We start from the raw sequence: 25,509 nt of genomic DNA, 5'->3' as shown, positions 1-25,509 counted from the left end.
ATGACTCTGGTTGCAAGCAGTTCTTCCAGCCGCAGCTCATGGATTTTGTTGAGCAACCTGTTTTCAAAGGGTCATGTTTGAATGTTTGCAATGCAAAGTCGACGTGTCATCAATGTGTCATAATGCACTGGCGACAGTGCTACCTGAATTCATAGTATGAACTGTCAATCACCATAGACGTCAAGGTTGCAGCTGGGCTCAGGCCCTGCAAGTCAAGCAGCAGTATTTCAAATTCCTCAACAACATCAGTGAGTCATTTCCAGTTAAATTCTGGGGATTTGCTCCCTGAGAGGGCAGAGGCAGACAAAATGGGAAGAATGTTGAAGAATACCCTGTTGACACTTGACATACATTGTGTGAATCTGGAATTCATTTAATTGTGAGCAAAATATTGCAATTTTTAGCTGGTTCCTTCGATGCCTTCTTTTGTCTGTCTATCTTGCATTACATGTGATGTTACCTTTCATCAAATCTGTCGAGTTGCATCAGAAGGAACAAAAACGGCTTCAGAAAAAGCTGCAGGATTACTCTGCGGTTTATCAAATCTTGCTTTCAGTTGTTTGATGGTGGTGCAGTGGTAAGCATGGTTGCCTTCCAAGCAGTTGACATGGGTTTGATTCCCAGCCATCACATTTGTCAATTTCTACTTGTGGATGAAATGGACTTCTGATGACTCTGGTTGCAAGCAGTTCTTCCAGCAGCAGCTCATGGATTTTGTTGAGTAACCTGTTTTCAAAGGGTCCTGTTTGAATGCTTGCAATGCAAAGTCAATGTGTCATAATGTACTGGCGCCAGTGCTACCTGAATTCATAGTATGAACTGTCAATCACCATAGACGTCACTGTTGCAGCTGGGCTCAGGCCCTGCAAGTCAAGCAGCAGTATTTCAAATTCCTCAACATCAGTGAGTCATTTCCAGTTAAATTCTGGGGATTTGCTCCCTGAGAGGGCAGAGGCAGACAAAATGGAAAGAATGTTGAAGAATACCCAGTTGACACTTGACATACATTGTGTGAATCTGGAATTCATTTAATTGTGAGCAAAATATTGCAATTTTTAGCTGGTTCCTTCGATGCCTTCTTTTATCTGTCTATCTTGCATTACATGTGATGTTACCTTTCATCAAATCTGTCGAGTTGCATCAGAAGGAACAAAAACGTTTTCAGAAAAAGCTGCAGGATTACTGTGCGGTTTATCAAAGGTTGTTTTCAGCTGTGTGATGGTGGTGCAGTGGTAAGCATGGTTGCCTTCCAAGCAGTTGACCTGGGTTTGATTCTCAGCCATCACATTTGTCAATTTCTACTTGAGAATGGAATGAACCTCTGATGACTCTGGTTGCAAGCAGTTCTTCCAGCTGCAGCTCATGGATTTTGTTGAGCAACCTGTTTTCAAAGGGTCATGTTTGAATGTTTGCAATGCAAAGTCGACGTGTCATCAATGTGTCATAATGTACTGGCAACAGTGCTACCTGAATTCATAGTATGAACTGTCAATCACCATAGACGTCAATGTTGCAGCTGGGCTCAGGCCCTGCAAGTCAAGCAGCAGTATTTCAAATTCCTCAACATCAGTGAGTCATTTCCAGTTAAATTCTGGGGATTTGCTCCCTGACAGGGCAGAGGCAGACAAAATGGGAAGAATGTTGAAGAATACCCAGTTGACACTTGACATACATTTTGTGAATCTGGAATTCATTTAATTGTGAGCAAAATATTGCAATTTTTAGCTGGTTCCTTCGATGCCTTCTTTTGTCTGTCTATCTTGCATTACATGTGATGTTACCTTTCATCAAATCTGTCGAGTTGCATCAGAAGGAACAAAAACGGCTTCAGAAAAAGCTGCAGGATTACTGTGCGGTTTATCAAAGTTAGTTTGCAGCTGTGTGATGGTGGTGCAGTGGTAAGCATGGTTGCCTTCCAAGCAGTAGACCTGGGTTCGATTCCCAGCCATCACATTTGTCAATTTCTACTTGAGAATGGAATGAATCTCTGATGACTCTGGTTGCAAGGAGTTCTTCCAGCTGCAGCTCATGGATTTTGTTGAGCAACCTGTTTTCAAAGGGTCATGTTTGAATGCTTGCAATGCAAAGTCAATGTGTCATAATGTCCTGGCGACAGTGCGACCTGAATTCAAAGTATGAGCTGTCAATCACCATAGACGTCAATGTTGCAGCTGGGCTCAGGCCCTGCAAGTCAAGCAGCAGTATTTCAAATTCCTCAACAACATCAGTGAGTCATTTCCAGTTAAATTCTGGGGATTTGCTCCCTGAGAGGGCAGAGGCAGACAAAATGGGAAGAATGTTGAAGAATACCCTGTTGACACTTGACATACATTGTGTGAATCTGGAATTCATTTAATTGTGAGCAAAATATTGCAATTTTTAGCTGGTTCCTTCGATGCCTTCTTTTATCTGTCTATCTTGCATTACATGTGATGTTACCTTTCATCAAATCTGTCGAGTTGCATCAGAAGGAACAAAAACAGCTTCAGAAAAAGCTGCAGGATTACTCTGCGGTTTATCAAATCTTGCTTTCAGTTGTTTGGTGGTGGTGCAGTGGTAAGCGTGGTTGCCTTCCAAGCAGTTGACATGGGTTTGATTCCCAGCCATCACATTTGTCAATTTCTACTTGTGGATGAAATGGACTTCTGATGACTCTGGTTGCAAGCAGTTCTTCCAGCAGCAGCTCATGGATTTTGTTGAGCAACCTGTTTTCAAAGGGTCCTGTTTGAATGCTTGCAATGCAAAGTCAATGTGTCACAATGTACTGGCGACAGTGCTACCTGAATTCATAGTATGAGCTGTCAATCACCATCGACGTAAATGTTGCAGCTGCGCCAAGGCCCTGCAAGTCAAGCAGCAGTATTTCAAATTCCTCAACATCAGTGAGTTATTTCCAGTTAAATTCTGGGGATTTGCTCCCTGAGAGTGCAGAGGCAGACAAAAGGGAAAGAATGTTGAAGAATACCCAGTTGACACTTGACATACATTGTGTGAATCTGGAATTCATTTAATTGTGAGCAAAATATTGCAATTTTTAGCTGGTTCCTTCGATGCTTTCTTTTATCTGTCTATCTTGCATTACCTGTGATATTACCTTTCATCAAATCTGGCGAGTTGCATCAGAAGGAACAAAAACAGCTTCAGGAAAAGCTGCAGGATTACTCTGCGGTTTATCAAATCTTGCTTTCAGTTGTTTGATGGTGGTGCAGTGGTAAGCATGGTTGCCTTCCAAGCAGTTGACCTGGGTTTGATTCCCAGCCATCACATTTGTCAATTTCTGCTTGCGGATGAAATGGACTTCTGATGACTCTGGTTGCAAGCAGTTCTTCCAGCAGCAGCTCATGGATTTTGTTGAGCAACCTGTTTTCAAAGGGTCCTGTTTGAATGCTTGCAATGCAAAGTCAATGTGTCATAATGTACTGGCGACAGTGCTACCTGAATTCATAGTATGAGCTGTCAATCACCATAGACGTAAATGTTGCAGCTGGGCTCAGGCCCTGCAAGTCAAGCAGCAGTATTTCAAATTCCTCAACATCAGTGAGTCATTTCCAGTTACATTCTGGGGATTTGCTCCCTGAGAGGGCAGAGGCAGACAAAATGGGAAGAATGTTGAAGAATACCCAGTTGACACTTGACATACATTGTGTGAATCTGGAATTCATTTAATTGTGAGCAAAATATTGCAATTTTTAGCTGGTTCCTTCGATGCCTTCTTTTATCTGTCTATCTTGCATTACATGTGCTGTTACCTTTCATCAAATCTGTCGAGTTGCATCAGAAGGAACAAAAACGTTTTCAGAAAAAGCTGCAGGATTACTGTGCGGCTTATCAAAGCTAGTTTTCAGCTGTGTGATGGTGGTGCAGTGGTAAGCATGGTTGCCTTCCAAGCAGTTGACCTGGGTTGGATTACCAGCCATCACATTTGTCAATTTCTACTTGAGAATGAAATGAACCTCTGATGACTCTGGTTGCAAGCAGTTCTTCCAGCCGCAGCTCATGGATTTTGTTGAGCAACCTGTTTTCAAAGGGTCCTGTTTGAATGCTTGCAATGCAAAGTCAATGTGTCATAATGCACTGGCGACAGTGCTACCTGAATTCATAGTATGAGCTGTCAATCACCATAGACGTAAATGTTGTAGCTGGGCTCAGGCCCTGCAAGTCAAGCAGCAGTATTTCAAATTCCTCAACATCAGTGAGTCATTTCCAGTTAAATTCTGGGGATTTGCTCCCTGAGAGGGCAGAGGCAGACAAAATGGGAAGAATGTTGAAGAATACCCAGTTGACACTTGACATACATTGTGTGAATCTGGAATTCATTTAATTGTGAGCAAAATATTGCAATTTTTAGCTGGTTCCTTCGATGCCTTCTTTTATCTGTCTATCTTGCATTGCATGTGATGTTACCTTTCATCAAATCTGTCGAGTTGCATCAGAAGGAACAAAAACAGCTTCAGAAAAAGCTGCAGGATTACTCTGCGGTTTATCAAATCTTGCTTTCAGTTGTTTGATGGTCGTGCAGTGGTAAGCATGGTTGCCTTCCAAGCAGTTGACCTGGGTTCAATTCCCAGCCATCACATTTGTCAATTTCTAGTTGAGAATGAAATGAACCTCTGATGACTCTGGTTGAAGGCAGTTCTTCCAGAATCAGCTCATGGATTTTGTTGAGCAACCTGTTTTCTAAGGGTCATGTTTGAATGCTTGCAATGCAAAGTCAATGTGTCATAATGTGCTGGCGACAGTGCTACCTGAATTCACAGTATGAGCTGTCAATCACCATAGACGTCAATGTTGCAGCTGGGCTCAGGCCCTGCAAGTCAAGCAGCAGTATTTCAAATTCCTCAACAACATCAGTGAGTCATTTCCAGTTAAATTCTGGGGATTTGCTCCCTGACAGGGCAGAGGCAGACAAAATGGGAAGAATGTTGAAGAATACCCAGTTGACACTTGACATACATTGTGTGAATCTGGAATTCATTTAATTGTGAGCAAAATATTGCAATTTTTAGCTGGTTCCTTCGATGCTTTCTTTTATCTGTCTATCTTGCATTACATGTGATGTTACCTTTCATCAAATCTGTCGAGTTGCATCAGAAGGAACAAAAACGGCTTCAGAAAAAGCTGCAGGATTACTGTGCGGTTTATCAAACGCTGTTTTTAGCTGTGTGATGGTGGTGCAGTGGTAAGCATGGTTGCCTTCCAAGCAGTTGACCTGGGTTCGATTCACAGCCATCACATTTGTCAATTTCAACTTGTGGATGAAATGGACTTTTGATGACTCTGGTTGCAAGCAGTTCTTCCAGCAGCAGCTCATGGATTTTGTTGAGCAACCTGTTTTCAAAGGGTCCTGTTTGAATGCTTGCAATGCAAAGTCAATGTGTCATAATGTACTGGCGACAGTGCTACCTGAATTCATAGTATGAACTGTCAATCACCATAGACGTCAATGTTGCAGCTGGGCTCAGGCCCTGCAAGTCAAGCAGCAGTATTTCAAATTCCTCAACATCAGTGAGTCATTTCCAGTTAAATTCTGGGGATTTGCTCCCTGAGAGCGCAGAGGCAGACAAAATGGAAAGAATGTTGAAGAATACCCAGTTGACACTTGACATACATTGTGTGAATCTGGAATTCATTTAATTGTGAGCAAAATATTGCAATTTTTAGCTGGTTCCTTCGATGCTTTCTTTTATCTGTCTATCTTGCATTACATGTGATGTTACCTTTCATCAAATCTGTCGAGTTGCATCAGAAGGAACAAAAACGGCTTCAGAAAAAGCTGCAGGATTACTGTGCGGTTTATCAAAGTTAGTTTGCAGCTGTGTGATGGTGGTGCAGTGGTAAGCATGGTTGCCTTCCAAGCAGTTGACCTGGGTTCGATTCCCAGCCATCACATTTGTCAATTTCTAGTTGAGAATGAAATGAACCTCTGATGACTCTGGTTGAAGGCAGTTCTTCCAGAATCAGCTCATGGATTTTGTTGAGCAACCTGTTTTCTAAGGGTCATGTTTGAATGCTTGCAATGCAAAGTCAATGTGTCATAATGTGCTGGCGACAGTGCTACCTGAATTCACAGTATGAGCTGTCAATCACCATAGACGTCAATGTTGCAGCTGGGCTCAGGCCCTGCAAGTCAAGCAGCAGTATTTCAAATTCCTCAACAACATCAGTGAGTCATTTCCAGTTAAATTCTGGGGATTTGCTCCCTGACAGGGCAGAGGCAGACAAAATGGGAAGAATGTTGAAGAATACCCAGTTGACACTTGACATACATTGTGTGAATCTGGAATTCATTTAATTGTGAGCAAAATATTGCAATTTTTAGCTGGTTCCTTCGATGCTTTCTTTTATCTGTCTATCTTGCATTACATGTGATGTTACCTTTCATCAAATCTGTCGAGTTGCATCAGAAGGAACAAAAACGGCTTCAGAAAAAGCTGCAGGATTACATGCGGTTTATCAAAGTTAGTTTTCAGCTGTGTGATGGTGGTGCAGTGGTAAGCATGGTTGCCTTCCAAGCATTTGACCTGGGTTCGATTCCCAGCCATCACATTTGTCAATTTCTACTTGTGGATGAAATGGACTTTTGATGACTCTGGTTGCAAGCAGTTCTTCCAGCAGCAGCTCATGGATTTTGTTGAGCAACCTGTTTTCAAAGGGTCCTGTTTGAATGCTTGCAATGCAAAGTCAATGTGTCATAATGTACTGGCGACAGTGCTACCTGAATTCATAGTATGAACTGTCAATCACCATAGACGTCAATGTTGCAGCTGGGCTCAGGCCCTGCAAGTCAAGCAGCAGTATTTCAAATTCCTCAACATCAGTGAGTCATTTCCAGTTAAATTCTGGGGATTTGCTCCCTGAGAGGGCAGAGGCAGACAAAATGGAAAGAATGTTGAAGAATACCCAGTTGACACTTGACATACATTGTGTGAATCTGGAATTCATTTAATTGTGAGCAAAATATTGCAATTTTTAGCTGGTTCCTTCGATGCTTTCTTTTATCTGTCTATCTTGCATTACATGTGATGTTACCTTTCATCAAATCTGTCGAGTTGCATCAGAAGGAACAAAAACGGCTTCAGAAAAAGCTGCAGGATTACTGTGCGGTTTATCAAAGTTAGTTTTCAGCTGTGTGATGGTGGTGCAGTGGTAAGCATGGTTGCCTTCCAAGCAGTTGACCTGGGTTCGATTCCCAGCCATCACATTTGTCAATTTCTAGTTGAGAATGAAATGAACCTCTGATGACTCTGGTTGAAGGCAGTTCTTCCAGAATCAGCTCATGGATTTTGTTGAGCAACCTGTTTTCTAAGGGTCATGTTTGAATGCTTGCAATGCAAAGTCGACGTGTCATCAATGTGTCATAATGTACTGGCAACAGTGCTACCTGAATTCATAGTATGAACTGTCAATCACCATAGACGTCAATGTTGCAGCTGGGCTCAGGCCCTGCAAGTCAAGCAGCAGTATTTCAAATTCCTCAACATCAGTGAGTCATTTCCAGTTAAATTCTGGGGATTTGCTCCCTGACAGGGCAGAGGCAGACAAAATGGGAAGAATGTTGAAGAATACCCAGTTGACACTTGACATACATTTTGTGAATCTGGAATTCATTTAATTGTGAGCAAAATATTGCAATTTTTAGCTGGTTCCTTCGATGCCTTCTTTTGTCTGTCTATCTTGCATTACATGTGATGTTACCTTTCATCAAATCTGTCGAGTTGCATCAGAAGGAACAAAAACGGCTTCAGAAAAAGCTGCAGGATTACTGTGCGGTTTATCAAAGTTAGTTTGCAGCTGTGTGATGGTGGTGCAGTGGTAAGCATGGTTGCCTTCCAAGCAGTAGACCTGGGTTCGATTCCCAGCCATCACATTTGTCAATTTCTACTTGAGAATGGAATGAATCTCTGATGACTCTGGTTGCAAGGAGTTCTTCCAGCCGCAGCTCATGGATTTTGTTGAGCAACCTGTTTTCAAAGGGTCATGTTTGAATGCTTGCAATGCAAAGTCAATGTGTCATAATGTCCTGGCGACAGTGCGACCTGAATTCAAAGTATGAGCTGTCAATCACCATAGACGTCAATGTTGCAGCTGGGCTCAGGCCCTGCAAGTCAAGCAGCAGTATTTCAAATTCCTCAACAACATCAGTGAGTCATTTCCAGTTAAATTCTGGGGATTTGCTCCCTGAGAGGGCAGAGGCAGACAAAATGGGAAGAATGTTGAAGAATACCCTGTTGACACTTGACATACATTGTGTGAATCTGGAATTCATTTAATTGTGAGCAAAATATTGCAATTTTTAGCTGGTTCCTTCGATGCCTTCTTTTATCTGTCTATCTTGCATTACATGTGATGTTACCTTTCATCAAATCTGTCGAGTTGCATCAGAAGGAACAAAAACAGCTTCAGAAAAAGCTGCAGGATTACTCTGCGGTTTATCAAATCTTGCTTTCAGTTGTTTGGTGGTGGTGCAGTGGTAAGCGTGGTTGCCTTCCAAGCAGTTGACATGGGTTTGATTCCCAGCCATCACATTTGTCAATTTCTACTTGTGGATGAAATGGACTTCTGATGACTCTGGTTGCAAGCAGTTCTTCCAGCAGCAGCTCATGGATTTTGTTGAGCAACCTGTTTTCAAAGGGTCCTGTTTGAATGCTTGCAATGCAAAGTCAATGTGTCACAATGTACTGGCGACAGTGCTACCTGAATTCATAGTATGAGCTGTCAATAACCATCGACGTAAATGTTGCAGCTGCGCTCAGGCCCTGCAAGTCAAGCAGCAGTATTTCAAATTCCTCAACATCAGTGAGTTATTTCCAGTTAAATTCTGGGGATTTGCTCCCTGAGAGTGCAGAGGCAGACAAAAGGGAAAGAATGTTGAAGAATACCCAGTTGACACTTGACATACATTGTGTGAATCTGGAATTCATTTAATTGTGAGCAAAATATTGCAATTTTTAGCTGGTTCCTTCGATGCTTTCTTTTATCTGTCTATCTTGCATTACCTGTGATATTACCTTTCATCAAATCTGGCGAGTTGCATCAGAAGGAACAAAAACAGCTTCAGGAAAAGCTGCAGGATTACTCTGCGGTTTATCAAATCTTGCTTTCAGTTGTTTGATGGTGGTGCAGTGGTAAGCATGGTTGCCTTCCAAGCAGTTGACCTGGGTTTGATTCCCAGCCATCACATTTGTCAATTTCTGCTTGCGGATGAAATGGACTTCTGATGACTCTGGTTGCAAGCAGTTCTTCCAGCAGCAGCTCATGGATTTTGTTGAGCAACCTGTTTTCAAAGGGTCCTGTTTGAATGCTTGCAATGCAAAGTCAATGTGTCATAATGTACTGGCGACAGTGCTACCTGAATTCATAGTATGAGCTGTCAATCACCATAGACGTAAATGTTGCAGCTGGGCTCAGGCCCTGCAAGTCAAGCAGCAGTATTTCAAATTCCTCAACATCAGTGAGTCATTTCCAGTTACATTCTGGGGATTTGCTCCCTGAGAGGGCAGAGGCAGACAAAATGGGAAGAATGTTGAAGAATACCCAGTTGACACTTGACATACATTGTGTGAATCTGGAATTCATTTAATTGTGAGCAAAATATTGCAATTTTTAGCTGGTTCCTTCGATGCCTTCTTTTATCTGTCTATCTTGCATTACATGTGCTGTTACCTTTCATCAAATCTGTCGAGTTGCATCAGAAGGAACAAAAACGTTTTCAGAAAAAGCTGCAGGATTACTGTGCGGCTTATCAAAGCTAGTTTTCAGCTGTGTGATGGTGGTGCAGTGGTAAGCATGGTTGCCTTCCAAGCAGTTGACCTGGGTTGGATTACCAGCCATCACATTTGTCAATTTCTACTTGAGAATGAAATGAACCTCTGATGACTCTGGTTGCAAGCAGTTCTTCCAGCCGCAGCTCATGGATTTTGTTGAGCAACCTGTTTTCAAAGGGTCCTGTTTGAATGCTTGCAATGCAAAGTCAATGTGTCATAATGCACTGGCGACAGTGCTACCTGAATTCATAGTATGAGCTGTCAATCACCATAGACGTAAATGTTGTAGCTGGGCTCAGGCCCTGCAAGTCAAGCAGCAGTATTTCAAATTCCTCAACATCAGTGAGTCATTTCCAGTTAAATTCTGGGGATTTGCTCCCTGAGAGGGCAGAGGCAGACAAAATGGGAAGAATGTTGAAGAATACCCAGTTGACACTTGACATACATTGTGTGAATCTGGAATTCATTTAATTGTGAGCAAAATATTGCAATTTTTAGCTGGTTCCTTCGATGCCTTCTTTTATCTGTCTATCTTGCATTACATGTGATGTTACCTTTCATCAAATCTGTCGAGTTGCATCAGAAGGAACAAAAACAGCTTCAGAAAAAGCTGCAGGATTACTCTGCGGTTTATCAAATCTTGCTTTCAGTTGTTTGATGGTGGTGCAGTGGTAAGCGTGGTTGCCTTCCAAGCAGTTGACATGGGTTTGATTCCCAGCCATCACATTTGTCAATTTCTACTTGTGGATGAAATGGACTTCTGATGACTCTGGTTGCAAGCAGTTCTTCCAGCAGCAGCTCATGGATTTTGTTGAGCAACCTGTTTTCAAAGGGTCCTGTTTGAATGCTTGCAATGCAAAGTCAATGTGTCACAATGTACTGGCGACAGTGCTACCTGAATTCATAGTATGAGCTGTCAATCACCATAGACGTAAATGTTGTAGCTGGGCTCAGGCCCTGCAAGTCAAGCAGCAGTATTTCAAATTCCTCAACATCAGTGAGTCATTTCCAGTTAAATTCTGGGGATTTGCTCCCTGAGAGGGCAGAGGCAGACAAAATGGGAAGAATGTTGAAGAATACCCAGTTGACACTTGACATACATTGTGTGAATCTGGAATTCATTTAATTGTGAGCAAAATATTGCAATTTTTAGCTGGTTCCTTCGATGCCTTCTTTTATCTGTCTATCTTGCATTACATGTGCTGTTACCTTTCATCAAATCTGTCGAGTTGCATCAGAAGGAACAAAAACGTTTTCAGAAAAAGCTGCAGGATTACTGTGCGGCTTATCAAAGTTAGTTTTCAGCAGTGTGATGGTGGTGCAGTGGTAAGCATGGTTGCCTTCAAAGCAGTTGACCTGGGTTCGATTCCCAGCCATCATATTTGTCAATTTCTACTTGAGAATGAAATGAACCTCTGATGACTCTGGTTGCAAGCAGTTCTTCCAGCCGCAGCTCATGGATTTTGTTGAGCAACCTGTTTTCAAAGGGTCATGTTTGAATGCTTGCAATGCAAAGTCAATGTGTCATAATGCACTGGCGACAGTGCGACCTGAATTCATAGTATGAGCTGTCAATCACCATAGACGTCAATGTTGCAGCTGGGCTCAGGCCCTGCAAGTCAAGCAGCAGTATTTCAAATTCCTCAACAACATCAGTGAGTCATTTCCAGTTAAATTCTGGGGATTTGCTCCCTGAGAGGGCAGAGGCAGACAAAATGGGAAGAATGTTGAAGAATACCCAGTTGACACTTGACATACATTGTGTGAATCTGGAATTCATTTAATTGAGAGCAAAATATTGCAATTTTTAGCTGGTTCCTTCGATGCCTTCTTTTATCTGTCTATCTTGCATTACATGTGATGTTACCTTTCATCAAATCTGTCGAGTTGCATCAGAAGGAACAAAAACGGCTTCAGAAAAAGCTGCAGGATCACTGTGCGGTTTATCAAAAGTTGTTTTCAGCTGTGTGATGGTGGTGCAGTGGTAAGCATGGTTGCCTTCCAAGCAGTTGACCTGCGTTCGATTCCCAGCCATCACATTTGTCAATTTCTACTTGAGAATGAAATGAACCTCTGATGACTCTGGTTGCAAGCAGTTCTTCCAGCCGCAGCTCATGTATTTTGTTGAGCAACCTGTTTTCAAAGGGTCATGTTTGAATGCTTGCAATGCAAAGTCAATGTGTCATAATGTACTGGCGACAGTGCTCCCTGAACTCATAGTATGAGCTGTCAATCACCATAGACGTCAATGTTGCAGCTGGGCTCAGGCCCTGCAAGTCAAGCAGCAGTATTTCAAATTCCTCAACAACATCAGTGAGTCATTTCCAGTTAAATTCTGTGGAATTGCTCCCTGAGAGGGCAGAGGCAGACAAAATGGAAAGAATGTTGAAAAATACCCAGTTGACACTTGACATACATTGTGTGAATCTGGAATTCATTTACTTGTGAGCAAAATATTGCAATTTTTAGCTGGTTCCTTCGATGCCTTCTTTTATCTGTCTATCTTGCATTACATGTGATGTTACCTTTCATCAAATCTGCCGAGTTGCATCAGAAGGAACAAAAACGGCTTCAGAAAAAGCTGCAGGATTACTCTGCGGTTCATCAAAGGTGGCTTTCAGTTGTGTGATGGTGGTGCAGTGGTAAGCATGGTTGCCTTCCAAGCAGTTGACCTGGGTTCGATTCCCAGCCATCGCATTTGTCAATTTCTACTTGAGAATGAAATAAACCTCTTATGACTCTGGTTGCAAGCAGTTCTTCCAGCCGCAGCTCATGGTTTTTGTTGAGCAACCTGTTTTCAAAGGGTCATGTTTGAATGCTTGCAATGCAAAGTCAATGTGTCATAATGCACTGGCGTCAGTGCCACCTGAATTCATAGTATGAGCTATCAATCACCATAGACGTCAATGTTGCAGCTGGGCTCAGGCCCTGCAAGTCAAGCAGCAGTATTTCAAATTTCTCAACAACATCAGTGAGTCATTTCCAGTCAAATTCTGGGGATTTGCTCCCTGAGAGGGCAGAGGCAGACAAAATGGAAAGAATGTTGAAAAATACCCAGTTGACACTTGACATACATTGTGTGAATCTGGAATTCATTTACGTGTGAGCAAAATATTGCAATTTTTAGCTGGTTCCTTCGATGCCTTCTTTTATCTGTCTATCTTGCATTACATGTGATGTTACCTTTCATCAAATCTGCCGAGTTGCATCAGAAGGAACTAAAACGGCTTCAGAAAAAGCTGCAGGATTACTCTGCGGTTCATCAAAGGTTGTTTTCAGTTGTGTGATGGTGGTGCAGTGGTAAGCATGGTTGCCTTCCAAGCAGTTGACCTGGGTTCGATTCCCAGCCATCGCATTTGTCAATTTATACTTGAGGATGAAATGAACCTCTGGTTGCAAGCAGTTCTTCCAGCAGCATCAGCTCATGGATTTTGTTGAGCAACCTGTTTCCAAAGGGTCATGTTTGAATGCTTGCAATGCAAAGTCGACGTGTCATCAATGTTTCATAATGTCCTGGCGACAGTGCTACCTGAATTCATAGTATGAACTGTCAATCACCATAGACGTCAATGTTGCAGCTGGGCTCAGGCCCTGCAAGTCAAGCAGCAGTGTTTCAAATTCTTTGACAACATCAGTGAGTCATTTACAGTTAAATTCTGGGGAATTGCTCCCTGAGAGGGCAGAGGCAGACAAAATGGAAAGAATGTTGAAGAATACCCAGTTGACACTTGACATACATTGTGTGAATCTGGAATTCATTTAATTGTGAGCAAAATATTGCAATTTTTAGCTGGTTCCTTCGATGCCTTCTTTTATCTGTCTATCTTGCATTACATGTGATGTTACCTTTCATCAAATCTGCCGAGTTGCATCAGAAGGAACAAAAACGGCTTCAGAAAAAGCTGCAGGATTACTCTGCGGTTCATCAAAGGTTGTTTTCAGTTGTGTGATGGTGGTGCAGTGGTAAGCATGGTTGCCTTCCAAGCAGTTGACCTGGGTTCGATTCCCAGCCATCGCATTTGTCAATTTCTACTTGAGAATGAAATAAACCTCTTATGACTCTGTTTGCAAGCAGTTCTTCCAGCCGCAGCTCATGGATTTTGTTGAGCAACCTGTTTTCAAAGGGTCATGTTTGAATGCTTGCAATGCAAAGTCAATGTGTCATAATGCACTGGCGTCAGTGCCACCTGAATTCATAGTATGAGCTGTCAATCACCATAGACGTCAATGTTGCAGCTGGGCTCAGGCCCTGCAAGTCAAGCAGCAGTGTTTCAAATTCCTCAACAACATCAGTGAGTCATTTCCAGTTAAATTCTGGGGATTTGCTCCCTGAGAGGGCAGAGGCAGACTAAATAGAAAGAATGTTGAAGAATACCCAGTTGACACTTGACATACATTGTGTGAATCTGGAATTCATTTAATTGTGAGCAAAATATTGCAATTTTTAGCTGGTTCCTTCGATGCCTTCTTTTATCTGTCTATCTTGCATTACATGTGATGTTACCTTTCATCAAATCTGTCGAGTTGCATCAGAAGGAACAAAAACGGCTTCAGAAAAAGCTGCAGGATTACTGTGCGGTTTATCAAAGGTTGTTTTCAGTTGTGTGTTGGTGGTGCAGTGGTAAGCATGGTTGCCTTCCAAGCAGTTGACCTGGGTTCGATTCCCAGCCATCGCATTTGTCAATTTCTACTTGAGAATGAACTGAACCTCTGGTTGCAAGCAGTTCTTACAGCCGCAGCTCATGGATTTTGTTGAGCAACCTGTTTTCAAAGGATCATGTTTGAATGCTTGCAATGCAAAGTCAATGTGTCATAATGTACTGGCGACAGTGCTACCTGAACTCAAAGTATGAGCTGTCAATCACCATCGACATCAATGATGCAGCTGGGCTCAGGCCCTGCAAGTCAAGCAGCAGTATTTCAAATTCCTCAACAACATCAGTGAGTCATTTCCAGTTAACTTTTGGGGATTTGCTCCCTGAGAGGGCAGAGGCAGACAAAATGGAAAGAATGTTGAAGAATACCCAGTTGACACTTGACATACATTGTGTGAATCAGGAATTCATTTAATTGTGAGCAAAGTATTGCAATTTTTAGCTGGTTCCTTCGATGCCTTCTTTTATCTGTCTATCTTGCATTACATGTGATGTTACCTTTCATCAAATCTGTCGAGTTGCATCAGAAGGAACAAAAACGGCTTCAGAAAAAGCTGCAGGTTTACTGTGCGGTTTATCAAAGGTTGTTTTGAGCTGTGTGATGGTGGTGCAGTGGTAAGCATGGTTCCCTTCCAAGCAGTTGAGCTGGGTTTGATTCCCAGCCATCACATTTGTCAATTTATACTTGAGGATGAAATGAACCTCTGGTTGCAAGCAGTTCTTCCAGCAGCAGCTCATGGATTTTGTTGAGCAACCTGTTTTCAAAGGGTCATGTTTGAATGCTTGCAATGCAAAGTCGACGTGTCATCAATGTGTCATAATGTGCTGGCGACAGTGCTGCCTGAATTCATAGTATGAACTGTCAATCACCATAGACATCAATGTTGCAGCTGGGCTCAGGCCCTGCAAGTCAAGCAGCAGTGTTTCAAATTCTTTGACAACATCAGTGAGTCATTTCCAGTTAAATTCTGGGGAATTGCTCCCTGAGAGGGCAGAGGCAGACAAAATTGAAAGAATGTTGAAGAATACCCAGTTGACACTTGACATACATTGTGTGAATCTGGAATTCATTTAATTGTGAGCAAAATATTGCAATTTTTAGCTGGTTCCTTCGATGCCTTCTTTTATCTGTCTATCTTGCATTACATGTGATGTTACCTTTCATCAAATCTGTCGAGTTGCATCAGAAGGAACAAAAACGGCTTCAGAAAAAGCTGCAGGATTACTGTGCGGTTTATCAAAGGTTGTTTTCAGCTGTGTGATGGTGGTGCAGTGGTAAGCATGGTTGCCTTCCAAGCAGTTGACCTGCGTTCGATTCCCAGCCATCGCATTTGTCAATTTCTACTTGAGAATGAACTGAACCTCTGGTTGCAAGCAGTTCTTACAGCCGCAGCTCATGGATTTTGTTGAGCAACCTGTTTTCAAAGGGTCATGTTTGAATGCTTGCAATGCAAAGTCAATGTGTCATAATGTACTGGCGACAGTGCTACCTGAACTCACAGTATGAGCCGTCAATCACCATAGACGTCAATGTTGCAGCTGGGCTCAGGCCCTGCAAGTCAAGCAGCAGTATTTCAAATTCCTCAACAACATCAGTGAGTCATTTCCAGTTAAATTCTGGGGATTTGCTCCCTGAGAGGGCAGAGGCAGACAAAATGGGAAGAATGTTGAAGAATACCCAGTTGACACTTGACATACATTGTGTGAATCTGGAATTCATTTAATTGTGAGCAAAATATTGCAATTTTTAGCTGGTTCCTTCGATGCCTTCTTTTATCTGTCTATCTTGCATTACATGTGATATTACCTTTCATCAAATCTGTCGAGTTGCATCAGAAGGAACAAAAACGGCTTCAGAAAAAGCTGCAGGATTACTGTGCGGTTTATCAAAGGTTGTTTTCAGCTGTGTGATGGTGGTGCAGTGGTAAGCATGGTTCCCTTCCAAGCAGTTGACCTGCGTTCGATTCCCAGCCATCGCATTTGTCAATTTCTACTTGAGAATGAACTGAACTTCTGGTTGCAAGCAGTTCTTACAGCCGCAGCTCATGGATTTTGTTGAGCAACCTGTTTTCAATGGGTCATGTTTGAATGCTTGCAATGCAAAGTCAATGTGTCATAATGTACTGGCGACAGTGCTACCTGAACTCACAGTATGAGCTGTCAATCACCATAGACGTCAATGTTGCAGCTGGGCTCAGGCCCTGCAAGTCAAGCAGCAGTATTTCAAATTCCTCAACAACATCAGTGAGTCATTTCCAGTTAAATTATGGGGATTTGCTCCCTGAGAGGGCAGAGGCAGACAAAATGGGAAGAATGTTGAAGAATACCCAGTTAACACTTGACATACATTGTGTGAATCTGGAATTCATTTAATTGTGAGCAAAATATTGCAATTTTTAGCTGGTTCCTTCGATGCCTTCTTTTATCTGTCTATCTTGCATTACATGTGATATTACCTTTCATCAAATCTGTCGAGTTGCATCAGAAGGAACAAAAACGGCTTCAGAAAAAGCTGCAGGATTACTGTGCGGTTTATCAAAGGCTGTTTTCAGCTGTGTGATGGTGGTGCAGTGGTAAGCATGGTTGCCTTCCAAGCAGTTGACCTGGGTTTGATTCCCAGCCATCACATTTGTCAATTTATACTTGAGGATGAAATGAACCTCTGGTTGCAAGCAGTTCTTCCAGCAGCAGCTCATGGATTTTGTTGAGCAACCTGTTTTCAAAGGGTCATGTTTGAATGCTTGCAATGCAAAGTCGACGTGTCATCAATGTGTCATAATGTACTGGCGACAGTGCTACCTGAATTCATAGTATGAACTGTCAATCACCATAGACGTCAATGTTGCAGCTGGGCTCAGGTCCTGCAAGTCAAGCAGCAGTGTTTCAAATTCTTTGACAACATCAGTGAGTCATTTCCAGTTAAATTCTGGGGAATTGCTCCCTGAGAGGGCAGAGGCAGACAAAATTGAAAGAATGTTGAAGAATACCCAGTTGACACTTGACATACATTGTGTGAATCTGGAATTCATTTAATTGTGAGCAAAATATTGCAATTTTTAGCTGGTTCCTTCGATGCCTTCTTTTATCTGTCTATCTTGCATTACATGTGATGTTACCTTTCATCAAATCTGTCGAGTTGCATCAGAAGGAACAAAAACGGCTTCAGAAAAAGCTGCAGGATTACTGTGCGGTTTATCAAAGGTTGTTTTCAGCTGTGTGATGGTGGTGCAGTGGTAAGCATGGTTGCCTTCCAAGCAGTTGACCTGCGTTCGATTCCCAGCCATCGCATTTGTCAATTTCTACTTGAGATTGAACTGAACCTCTGTTTGCAAGCAGTTCTTACAGCCGCAGCTCATGGATTTTGTTGAGCAACCTGTTTTCAAAGGATCATGTTTGAATGCTTGCAATGCAAAGTCAATGTGTCATAATGTACTGGCGACAGTGCTACCTGAACTCAAAGTATGAGCTGTCAATCACCATCGACATCAATGATGCAGCTGGGCTCAGGCCCTGCAAGTCAAGCAGCAGTATTTCAAATTCCTCAACAACATCAGTGAGTCATTTCCAGTTAACTTTTGGGGATTTGCTCCCTGAGAGGGCAGAGGCAGACAAAATGGAAAGAATGTTGAAGAATACCCAGTTGACACTTGACATACATTGTGTGAATCAGGAATTCATTTAATTGTGAGCAAAGTATTGCAATTTTTAGCTGGTTCCTTCGATGCCTTCTTTTATCTGTCTATCTTGCATTACATGTGATGTTACCTTTCATCAAATCTGTCGAGTTGCATCAGAAGGAACAAAAACGGCTTCAGAAAAAGCTGCAGGATTACTGTGCGGTTTATCAAAGGTTGTTTTGAGCTGTGTGATGGTGGTGCAGTGGTAAGCATGGTTGCCTTCCAAGCAATTGAGCTGGGTTCGATTCCCAGCCGTCACATTTGTCAATTTATACTTGAGGATGAAATGAACCTCTGGTTGCAAGCAGTTCTTCCCGCAGCAGCTCATGGATTTTGTTGAGCAACCTGTTTTCAAAGGGTCATGTTTGAATGCTTGCAATGCAAAGTCGACGTGTCATCAATGTGTCATAATGTACTGGCGACAGTGCAACCTGAATTCATAGTATGAACTGTCAATCACCATAGACGTCAATGTTGCAGCTGGGCTCAGGCCCTGCAAGTCACGCAGCAGTATTTCAAATTCCTCAACAACATCAGTGAGTCATTTCCAGTTAAATTATGGGGATTTGCTCCCTGAGAGGGCAGAGGCAGACAAAATGGGAAGAATGTTGAAGAATACCCAGTTAACACTTGACATACATTGTGTGAATCTGGAATTCATTTAATTGTGAGCAAAATATTGCAATTTTTAGCTGGTTCCTTCGATGCCTTCTTTTATCTGTCTATCTTGCATTACATGTGATATTACCTTTCATCAAATCTGTCGAGTTGCATCAGAAGGAACAAAAACGGCTTCAGAAAAAGCTGCAGGATTACTGTGCGGTTTATCAAAGGCTGTTTTCAGCTGTGTGATGGTGGTGCAGTGGTAAGCATGGTTGCCTTCCAAGCAGTTGACCTGGGTTTGATTCCCAGCCATCACATTTGTCAATTTATATTTGAGGATGAAATGAACCTCTGGTTGCAAGCAGTTCTTCCAGCAGCAGCTCATGGATTTTGTTGAGCAACCTGTTTTCAAAGGGTCATGTTTGAATGCTTGCAATGCAAAGTCGACGTGTCATCAATGTGTCATAATGTACTGGCGACAGTGCTACCTGAATTCATAGTATGAACTGTCAATCACCATAGACGTCAATGTTGCAGCTGGGCTCAGGCCCTGCAAGTCAAGCAGCAGTGTTTCAAATTCTTTGACAACATCAGTGAGTCATTTCCAGTTAAATTCTGGGGAATTGCTCCCTGAGAGGGCAGAGGCAGACAAAATGGGAAGAATGTTGAAGAATACCCAGTTGACACTTGACATACATTGTGTGAATCTGGAATTCATTTAATTGTGAGCAAAATATTGCAATTTTTAGGTGGTTCCTTCGATGCCTTCTTTTATCTGTCTATCTTGCATTACATGTGATGTTACCTTTCATCAAATCTGTCGAGTTGCATCAGAAGGAACAAAAACGGCTTCAGAAAAAGCTGCAGGATTACTGTACGGTTTATCAAAGGTTGTTTTCAGCTGTGTGATGGTGGTGCAGTGGTAAGCATGGTTGCCTTCCAAGCAGTTGACCTGCGTTTGATTCCCAGCCATCGCATTTGTCAATTTCTACTTGAGAATGAAATGAACCTCTGATGACTCTGGTTGCAAGCAGTTCTTACAGCCGCAGCTCATGGATTTTGTTGAGCAACCTGTTTTCAAAGGGTCATGTTTGAATGCTTGCAATGCAAAATCAATGTGTCATAATGTACTGGCGACAGTGCTACCTGAACTCACAGTATGAGCTGTCAATCACCATAGACGTCAATGTTGCAGCTGGGCTCAGGCCCTGCAAGTCAAGCAGCAGTATTTCAAATTCCTCAACAACATCAGTGAGTCATTTCCAGTTAACTTTTGGGGATTTGCTCCCTGAGAGGGCAGAGGCAGACAAAATGGAAAGAATGTTGAAGAATACCCAGTTGACACTTGACATACATTGTGTGAATCAGGAATTCATTTAATTGTGAGCAAAGTATTGCAATTTTTAGCTGGTTCCTTCGATGCCTTCTTTTATCTGTCTATCTTGCATTACATGTGATGTTACCTTTCATCAAATCTGTCGAGTTGCATCAGAAGGAACAAAAACGGCTTCAGAAAAAGCTGCAGGATTACTGTGCGGTTTATCAAAGGTTATTTTGAGCTGTGTGATGGTGGTGCAGTGGTAAGCATGGTTGCCTTCCAAGCAGTTGAGCTGGGTTCGATTCCCAGCCATCACATTTGTCAATTTATACTTGAGGATGAAATGAACCTCTGGTTGCAAGCAGTTCTTCCCGCAGCAGCTCATGGATTTTGTTGAGCAACCTGTTTTCAAAGGGTCATGTTTGAATGCTTGCAATGCAAAGTCGACGTGTCATCAATGTGTCATAATGTACTGGCGACAGTGCAACCTGAATTCATAGTATGAACTGTCAATCACCATAGACGTCAATGTTGCAGCTGGGCTCAGGCCCTGCAAGTCACGCAGCAGTATTTCAAATTCCTCAACAACATCAGTGAGTCATTTCCAGTTAAATTATGGGGATTTGCTCCCTGAGAGGGCAGAGGCAGACAAAATGGGAAGAATGTTGAAGAATACCCAGTTGACACTTGACATACATTGTGTGAATCTGGAATTCATTTAATTGTGAGCAAAATATTGCAATTTTTAGCTGGTTCCTTCGATGCCTTCTTTTATCTGTCTATCTTGCATTACATGTGATATTACCTTTCATCAAATCTGTCGAGTTGCATCAGAAGGAACAAAAACGGCTTCAGAAAAAGCTGCAGGATTACTGTGCGGTTTATCAAAGGCTGTTTTCAGCTGTGTGATGGTGGTGCAGTGGTAAGCATGGTTACCTTCCAAGCAGTTGACCTGGGTTCGATTCCCAGCCATCACATTTGTCAATTTATACTTGAGGATGAAATGAACCTCTGGTTGCAAGCAGTTCTTCCAGCAGCAGCTCATGGATTTTGTTGAGCAACCTGTTTTCAAAGGGTCATGTTTGAATGCTTGCAATGCAAAGTCGACGTGTCATCAATGTGTCATAATGTACTGGCGACAGTGCTACCTGAATTCATAGTATGAACTGTCAATCACCATAGACGTCAATGTTGCAGCTGGGCTCAGGCCCTGCAAGTCAAGCAGCAGTGTTTCAAATTCTTTGACAACATCAGTGAGTCATTTCCAGTTAAATTCTGGGGAATTGCTCCCTGAGAGGGCAGAGGCAGACAAAATTGAAAGAATGTTGAAGAATACCCAGTTGACACTTGACATACATTGTGTGAATCTGGAATTCATTTAATTGTGAGCAAAATATTGCAATTTTTAGCTGGTTCCTTCGATGCCTTCTTTTATCTGTCTATCTTGCATTACATGTGATGTTACCTTTCATCAAATCTGTCGAGTTGCATCAGAAGGAACAAAAACGGCTTCAGAAAAAGCTGCAGGATTACTGTGCGGTTTATCAAAGGTTGTTTTCAGCTGTGTGATGGTGGTGCAGTGGTAAGCATGGTTGCTTTCCAAGCAGTTGACCTGCGTTCGATTCCCAGCCATCGCATTTGTCAATTTCTACTTGAGAATGAAATGAACCTCTGATGACTCTGGTTGCAAGCAGTTCTTACAGCCGCAGCTCATGGATTTTGTTGAGCAACCTGTTTTCAAAGGGTCATGTTTGAATGCTTGCAATGCAAAATCAATGTGTCATAATGTACTGGCGACAGTGCTACCTGAACTCACAGTATGAGCTGTCAATCACCATAGACGTCAATGTTGCAGCTGGGCTCAGGCCCTGCAAGTCAAGCAGCAGTATTTCAAATTCCTCAACAACATCAGTGAGTCATTTCCAGTTAAATTCTGGGGATTTGCTCCCTGAGAGGGCAGAGGCAGACAAAATGGAAAGAATGTTGAAGAATACCCAGTTGACACTTGACATACATTGTGTGAACCTGGAATTCATTTAATTGTGAGCAAAATATTGCAATTTTTAGCTGGTTCCTTCGATGCCTTCTTTTATCTGTCTATCTTGCATTACATGTGATGTTACCTTTCATCAAATCTGTCGAGTTGCATCAGAAGGAACAAAAACGGCTTCAGAAAAAGCTGCAGGATTACTGTGCGGTTTATCAAATGCTGTTTTCAGCTGTGTGATGGTGGTGCAGTGGTAAGCATGGTTGCCTTCCAAGCAGTTGACTTGTGTTCGATTCCCAGCCATCACATTTGTCAATTTATACTTGAGGATGAAATGAACCTCTCGTTGCAAGCAGTTCTTCCAGCAGCAGTTCATGGATTTTGTTGAGCAACCTGTTTTCAAAGGGTCATGTTTGAATGCTTGCAATGCAAAGTCGACGTGTCATCAATGTGTCATAATGTACTGGCGACAGTGCAACCTGAATTCATAGTGTGAACTGTCAATCACCATAGACGTCAATGTTGCAGCTGGGCTCAGGCCCTGCAAGTCAAGCAGCAGTATTTCAAATTCCTCAACAACATCAGTGAGTCATTTCCAGTTAAATTATGGGGATTTGCTCCCTGAGAGGGCAGAGGCAGACAAAATGGGAAGAATGTTGAAGAATACCCAGTTGACACTTGACATACATTGTGTGAATCTGGAATTCATTTAATTGTGAGCAAAATATTGCAATTTTTAGCTGGTTCCTTCGATGCCTTCTTTTATCTGTCTAACTTGCATTACATGTGATATTACCTTTCAGCAAATCTGTCGAGTTGCATCAGAAGGAACAAAAACGGCTTCAGAAAAAGCTGCAGGATTACTGTGCGGTTTATCAAAGGTTGTTTTCAGCTGTGTGATGGTGGTGCAGTGGTAAGCATGGTGGCCTTCCAAGCAGTTGACCTGCGTTCGATTCCCAGCCATCGCATTTGTCAATTTCTACTTGAGAATGAAATGAACCTCTGTTGACTATGGTTGCAAGCAGTTCTTCCAGCAGCAGCTCATGGATTTTGTTGAGCAACCTGTTTTCAAAGGGTCATGTTTGAATGCTTGCAATGCAAAGTCGACGTGTCATCAATGTGTCATAATGTACTGGCGACAGTGCAACCTGAATTCATAGTATGAACTGTCAATCACCATAGACGTCAATGTTGCAGCTGGGCTCAGGCCCTGCAAGTCACGCAGCAGTATTTCAAATTCCTCAACAACATCAGTGAGTCATTTCCAGTTAAATTATGGGGATTTGCTCCCTGAGAGGGCAGAGGCAGACAAAATGGGAAGAATGTTGAAGAATACCCAGTTAACACTTGACATACATTGTGTGAATCTGGAATTCATTTAATTGTGAGCAAAATATTGCAATTTTTAGCTGGTTCCTTCGATGCCTTCTTTTATCTGTCTATCTTGCATTACATGTGATATTACCTTTCATCAAATCTGTCGAGTTGCATCAGAAGGAACAAAAACGGCTTCAGAAAAAGCTGCAGGATTACTGTGCGGTTTATCAAAGGCTGTTTTCAGCTGTGTGATGGTGGTGCAGTGGTAAGCATGGTTGCCTTCCAAGCAGTTGACCTGGGTTTGATTCCCAGCCATCACATTTGTCAATTTATACTTGAGGATGAAATGAACCTCTCGTTGCAAGCAGTTCTTCCAGCAGCAGCTCATGGATTTTGTTGAGCAACCTGTTTTCAAAGGGTCATGTTTGAATGCTTGCAATGCAAAGTCGACGTGTCATCAATGTGTCATAATGTACTGGCGACAGTGCTACCTGAATTCATAGTATGAACTGTCAATCACCATAGACGTCAATGTTGCAGCTGGGCTCAGGCCCTGCAAGTCAAGCAGCAGTGTTTCAAATTCTTTGACAACATCAGTGAGTCATTTCCAGTTAAATTCTGGGGAATTGCTCCCTGAGAGGGCAGAGGCAGACAAAATTGAAAGAATGTTGAAGAATACCCAGTTGACACTTGACATACATTGTGTGAATCTGGAATTCATTTAATTGTGAGCAAAATATTGCAATTTTTAGCTGGTTCCTTCGATGCCTTCTTTTATCTGTCTATCTTGCATTACATGTGATGTTACCTTTCATCAAATCTGTCGAGTTGCATCAGAAGGAACAAAAACGGCTTCAGAAAAAGCTGCAGGATTACTGTGCGGTTTATCAAAGGTTGTTTTCAGCTGTGTGATGGTGGTGCAGTGGTAAGCATGGTTGCCTTCCAAGCAGTTGACCTGCGTTCGATTCCTAGCCATCGCATTTGTCAATTTCTACTTGAGAATGAAATGAACCTCTGATGACTCTGGTTGCAAGCAGTTCTTACAGCCGCAGCTCATGGATTTTGTTGAGCAACCTGTTTTCAAAGGGTCATGTTTGAATGCTTGCAATGCAAAATCAATGTGTCATAATGTACTGGCGACAGTGCTACCTGAACTCACAGTATGAGCTGTCAATCACCATAGACGTCAATGTTGCAGCTGGGCTCAGGCCCTGCAAGTCAAGCAGCAGTATTTCAAATTCCTCAACAACATCAGTGAGTCATTTCCAGTTAACTTTTGGGGATTTGCTCCCTGAGAGGGCAGAGGCAGACAAAATGGAAAGAATGTTGAAGAATACCCAGTTGACACTTGACATACATTGTGTGAATCAGGAATTCATTTAATTGTGAGCAAAGTATTGCAATTTTTAGCTGGTTCCTTCGATGCCTTCTTTTATCTGTCTATCTTGCATTACATGTGATGTTACCTTTCATCAAATCTGTCGAGTTGCATCAGAAGGAACAAAAACGGCTTCAGAAAAAGCTGCAGGATTACTGTGCGGTTTATCAAAGGTTGTTTTGAGCTGTGTGATGGTGGTGCAGTGGTAAGCATGGTTGCCTTCCAAGCAGTTGAGCTGGGTTCGATTCCCAGCCATCACATTTGTCAATTTGTACTTGAGGATGAAATGAACCTCTGGTTGCAAGCAGTTCTTCCCGCAGCAGCTCATGGATTTTGTTGAGCAACCTGTTTTCAAAGGGTCATGTTTGAATGCTTGCAATGCAAAGTCGACGTGTCATCAATGTGTCATAATGTACTGGCGACAGTGCAACCTGAATTCATAGTATGAACTGTCAATCACCATAGACGTCAATGTTGCAGCTGGGCTCAGGCCCTGCAAGTCAAGCAGCAGTATTTCAAATTCCTCAACAATATCAGTGAGTCATTTCCAGTTAAATTATGGGGATTTGCTCCCTGAGAGGGCAGAGGCAGACAAAATGGGAAGAATGTTGAAGAATACCCAGTTGACACTTGACATACATTGTGTGAATCTGGAATTCATTTAATTGTGAGCAAAATATTGCAATTTTTAGCTGGTTCCTTCGATGCCTTCTTTTATCTGTCTATCTTGCATTACATGTGATGTTACCTTTCATCAAATCTGTCGAGTTGCATCAGAAGGAACAAAAACGGCTTCAGAAAAAGCTGCAG

At 42.3% G+C, this 25,509-nt stretch overlaps 18 non-coding genes across 18 annotated transcripts; all 18 read left to right on the top strand.

Moving 5' to 3' along the window:
* The first annotated feature begins 1,881 nt into the window (after positions 1-1,881).
* On the top strand, positions 1,882-1,953 carry trnag-ucc (transfer RNA glycine (anticodon UCC)). The gene has a single exon. It is a non-coding gene; the product is annotated as a tRNA-Gly (tRNA).
* Positions 1,954-5,162: 3,209 nt separating this feature from the next.
* On the top strand, positions 5,163-5,234 carry trnag-ucc (transfer RNA glycine (anticodon UCC)). The gene has a single exon. It is a non-coding gene; the product is annotated as a tRNA-Gly (tRNA).
* A 583-nt stretch (positions 5,235-5,817) lies between these two features.
* On the top strand, positions 5,818-5,889 carry trnag-ucc (transfer RNA glycine (anticodon UCC)). The gene has a single exon. It is a non-coding gene; the product is annotated as a tRNA-Gly (tRNA).
* Positions 5,890-6,474: 585 nt separating this feature from the next.
* trnag-ucc (transfer RNA glycine (anticodon UCC)) lies at positions 6,475-6,546 on the top strand. Its single transcript has one exon. It is a non-coding gene; the product is annotated as a tRNA-Gly (tRNA).
* Positions 6,547-7,129: 583 nt separating this feature from the next.
* On the top strand, positions 7,130-7,201 carry trnag-ucc (transfer RNA glycine (anticodon UCC)). Its single transcript has one exon. It is a non-coding gene; the product is annotated as a tRNA-Gly (tRNA).
* Positions 7,202-7,795: 594 nt separating this feature from the next.
* Positions 7,796-7,867, top strand: trnag-ucc (transfer RNA glycine (anticodon UCC)). Its single transcript has one exon. It is a non-coding gene; the product is annotated as a tRNA-Gly (tRNA).
* Positions 7,868-11,731: 3,864 nt separating this feature from the next.
* On the top strand, positions 11,732-11,803 carry trnag-ucc (transfer RNA glycine (anticodon UCC)). Its single transcript has one exon. It is a non-coding gene; the product is annotated as a tRNA-Gly (tRNA).
* Positions 11,804-12,389: 586 nt separating this feature from the next.
* On the top strand, positions 12,390-12,461 carry trnag-ucc (transfer RNA glycine (anticodon UCC)). Its single transcript has one exon. It is a non-coding gene; the product is annotated as a tRNA-Gly (tRNA).
* Positions 12,462-13,047: 586 nt separating this feature from the next.
* Positions 13,048-13,119, top strand: trnag-ucc (transfer RNA glycine (anticodon UCC)). The gene has a single exon. It is a non-coding gene; the product is annotated as a tRNA-Gly (tRNA).
* A 591-nt stretch (positions 13,120-13,710) lies between these two features.
* Positions 13,711-13,782, top strand: trnag-ucc (transfer RNA glycine (anticodon UCC)). The gene has a single exon. It is a non-coding gene; the product is annotated as a tRNA-Gly (tRNA).
* Positions 13,783-14,368: 586 nt separating this feature from the next.
* trnag-ucc (transfer RNA glycine (anticodon UCC)) lies at positions 14,369-14,440 on the top strand. Its single transcript has one exon. It is a non-coding gene; the product is annotated as a tRNA-Gly (tRNA).
* Positions 14,441-16,975: 2,535 nt separating this feature from the next.
* On the top strand, positions 16,976-17,047 carry trnag-ucc (transfer RNA glycine (anticodon UCC)). Its single transcript has one exon. It is a non-coding gene; the product is annotated as a tRNA-Gly (tRNA).
* Positions 17,048-18,284: 1,237 nt separating this feature from the next.
* On the top strand, positions 18,285-18,356 carry trnag-ucc (transfer RNA glycine (anticodon UCC)). Its single transcript has one exon. It is a non-coding gene; the product is annotated as a tRNA-Gly (tRNA).
* Positions 18,357-18,944: 588 nt separating this feature from the next.
* Positions 18,945-19,016, top strand: trnag-ucc (transfer RNA glycine (anticodon UCC)). The gene has a single exon. It is a non-coding gene; the product is annotated as a tRNA-Gly (tRNA).
* Positions 19,017-20,262: 1,246 nt separating this feature from the next.
* On the top strand, positions 20,263-20,334 carry trnag-ucc (transfer RNA glycine (anticodon UCC)). Its single transcript has one exon. It is a non-coding gene; the product is annotated as a tRNA-Gly (tRNA).
* A 588-nt stretch (positions 20,335-20,922) lies between these two features.
* Positions 20,923-20,994, top strand: trnag-ucc (transfer RNA glycine (anticodon UCC)). The gene has a single exon. It is a non-coding gene; the product is annotated as a tRNA-Gly (tRNA).
* Positions 20,995-23,569: 2,575 nt separating this feature from the next.
* trnag-ucc (transfer RNA glycine (anticodon UCC)) lies at positions 23,570-23,641 on the top strand. Its single transcript has one exon. It is a non-coding gene; the product is annotated as a tRNA-Gly (tRNA).
* A 1,246-nt stretch (positions 23,642-24,887) lies between these two features.
* On the top strand, positions 24,888-24,959 carry trnag-ucc (transfer RNA glycine (anticodon UCC)). Its single transcript has one exon. It is a non-coding gene; the product is annotated as a tRNA-Gly (tRNA).
* Positions 24,960-25,509: the final 550 nt, after the last annotated feature.

Source organism: Pristiophorus japonicus, chromosome 19 (genome assembly GCF_044704955.1).
Source record: "Pristiophorus japonicus isolate sPriJap1 chromosome 19, sPriJap1.hap1, whole genome shotgun sequence".
NCBI classification, from domain to species: Eukaryota; Metazoa; Chordata; class Chondrichthyes; family Pristiophoridae; genus Pristiophorus; species Pristiophorus japonicus.
Note: the sequence above shows the minus strand (reverse complement) of the source record. Positions and strands in the feature narration are given on the sequence as shown.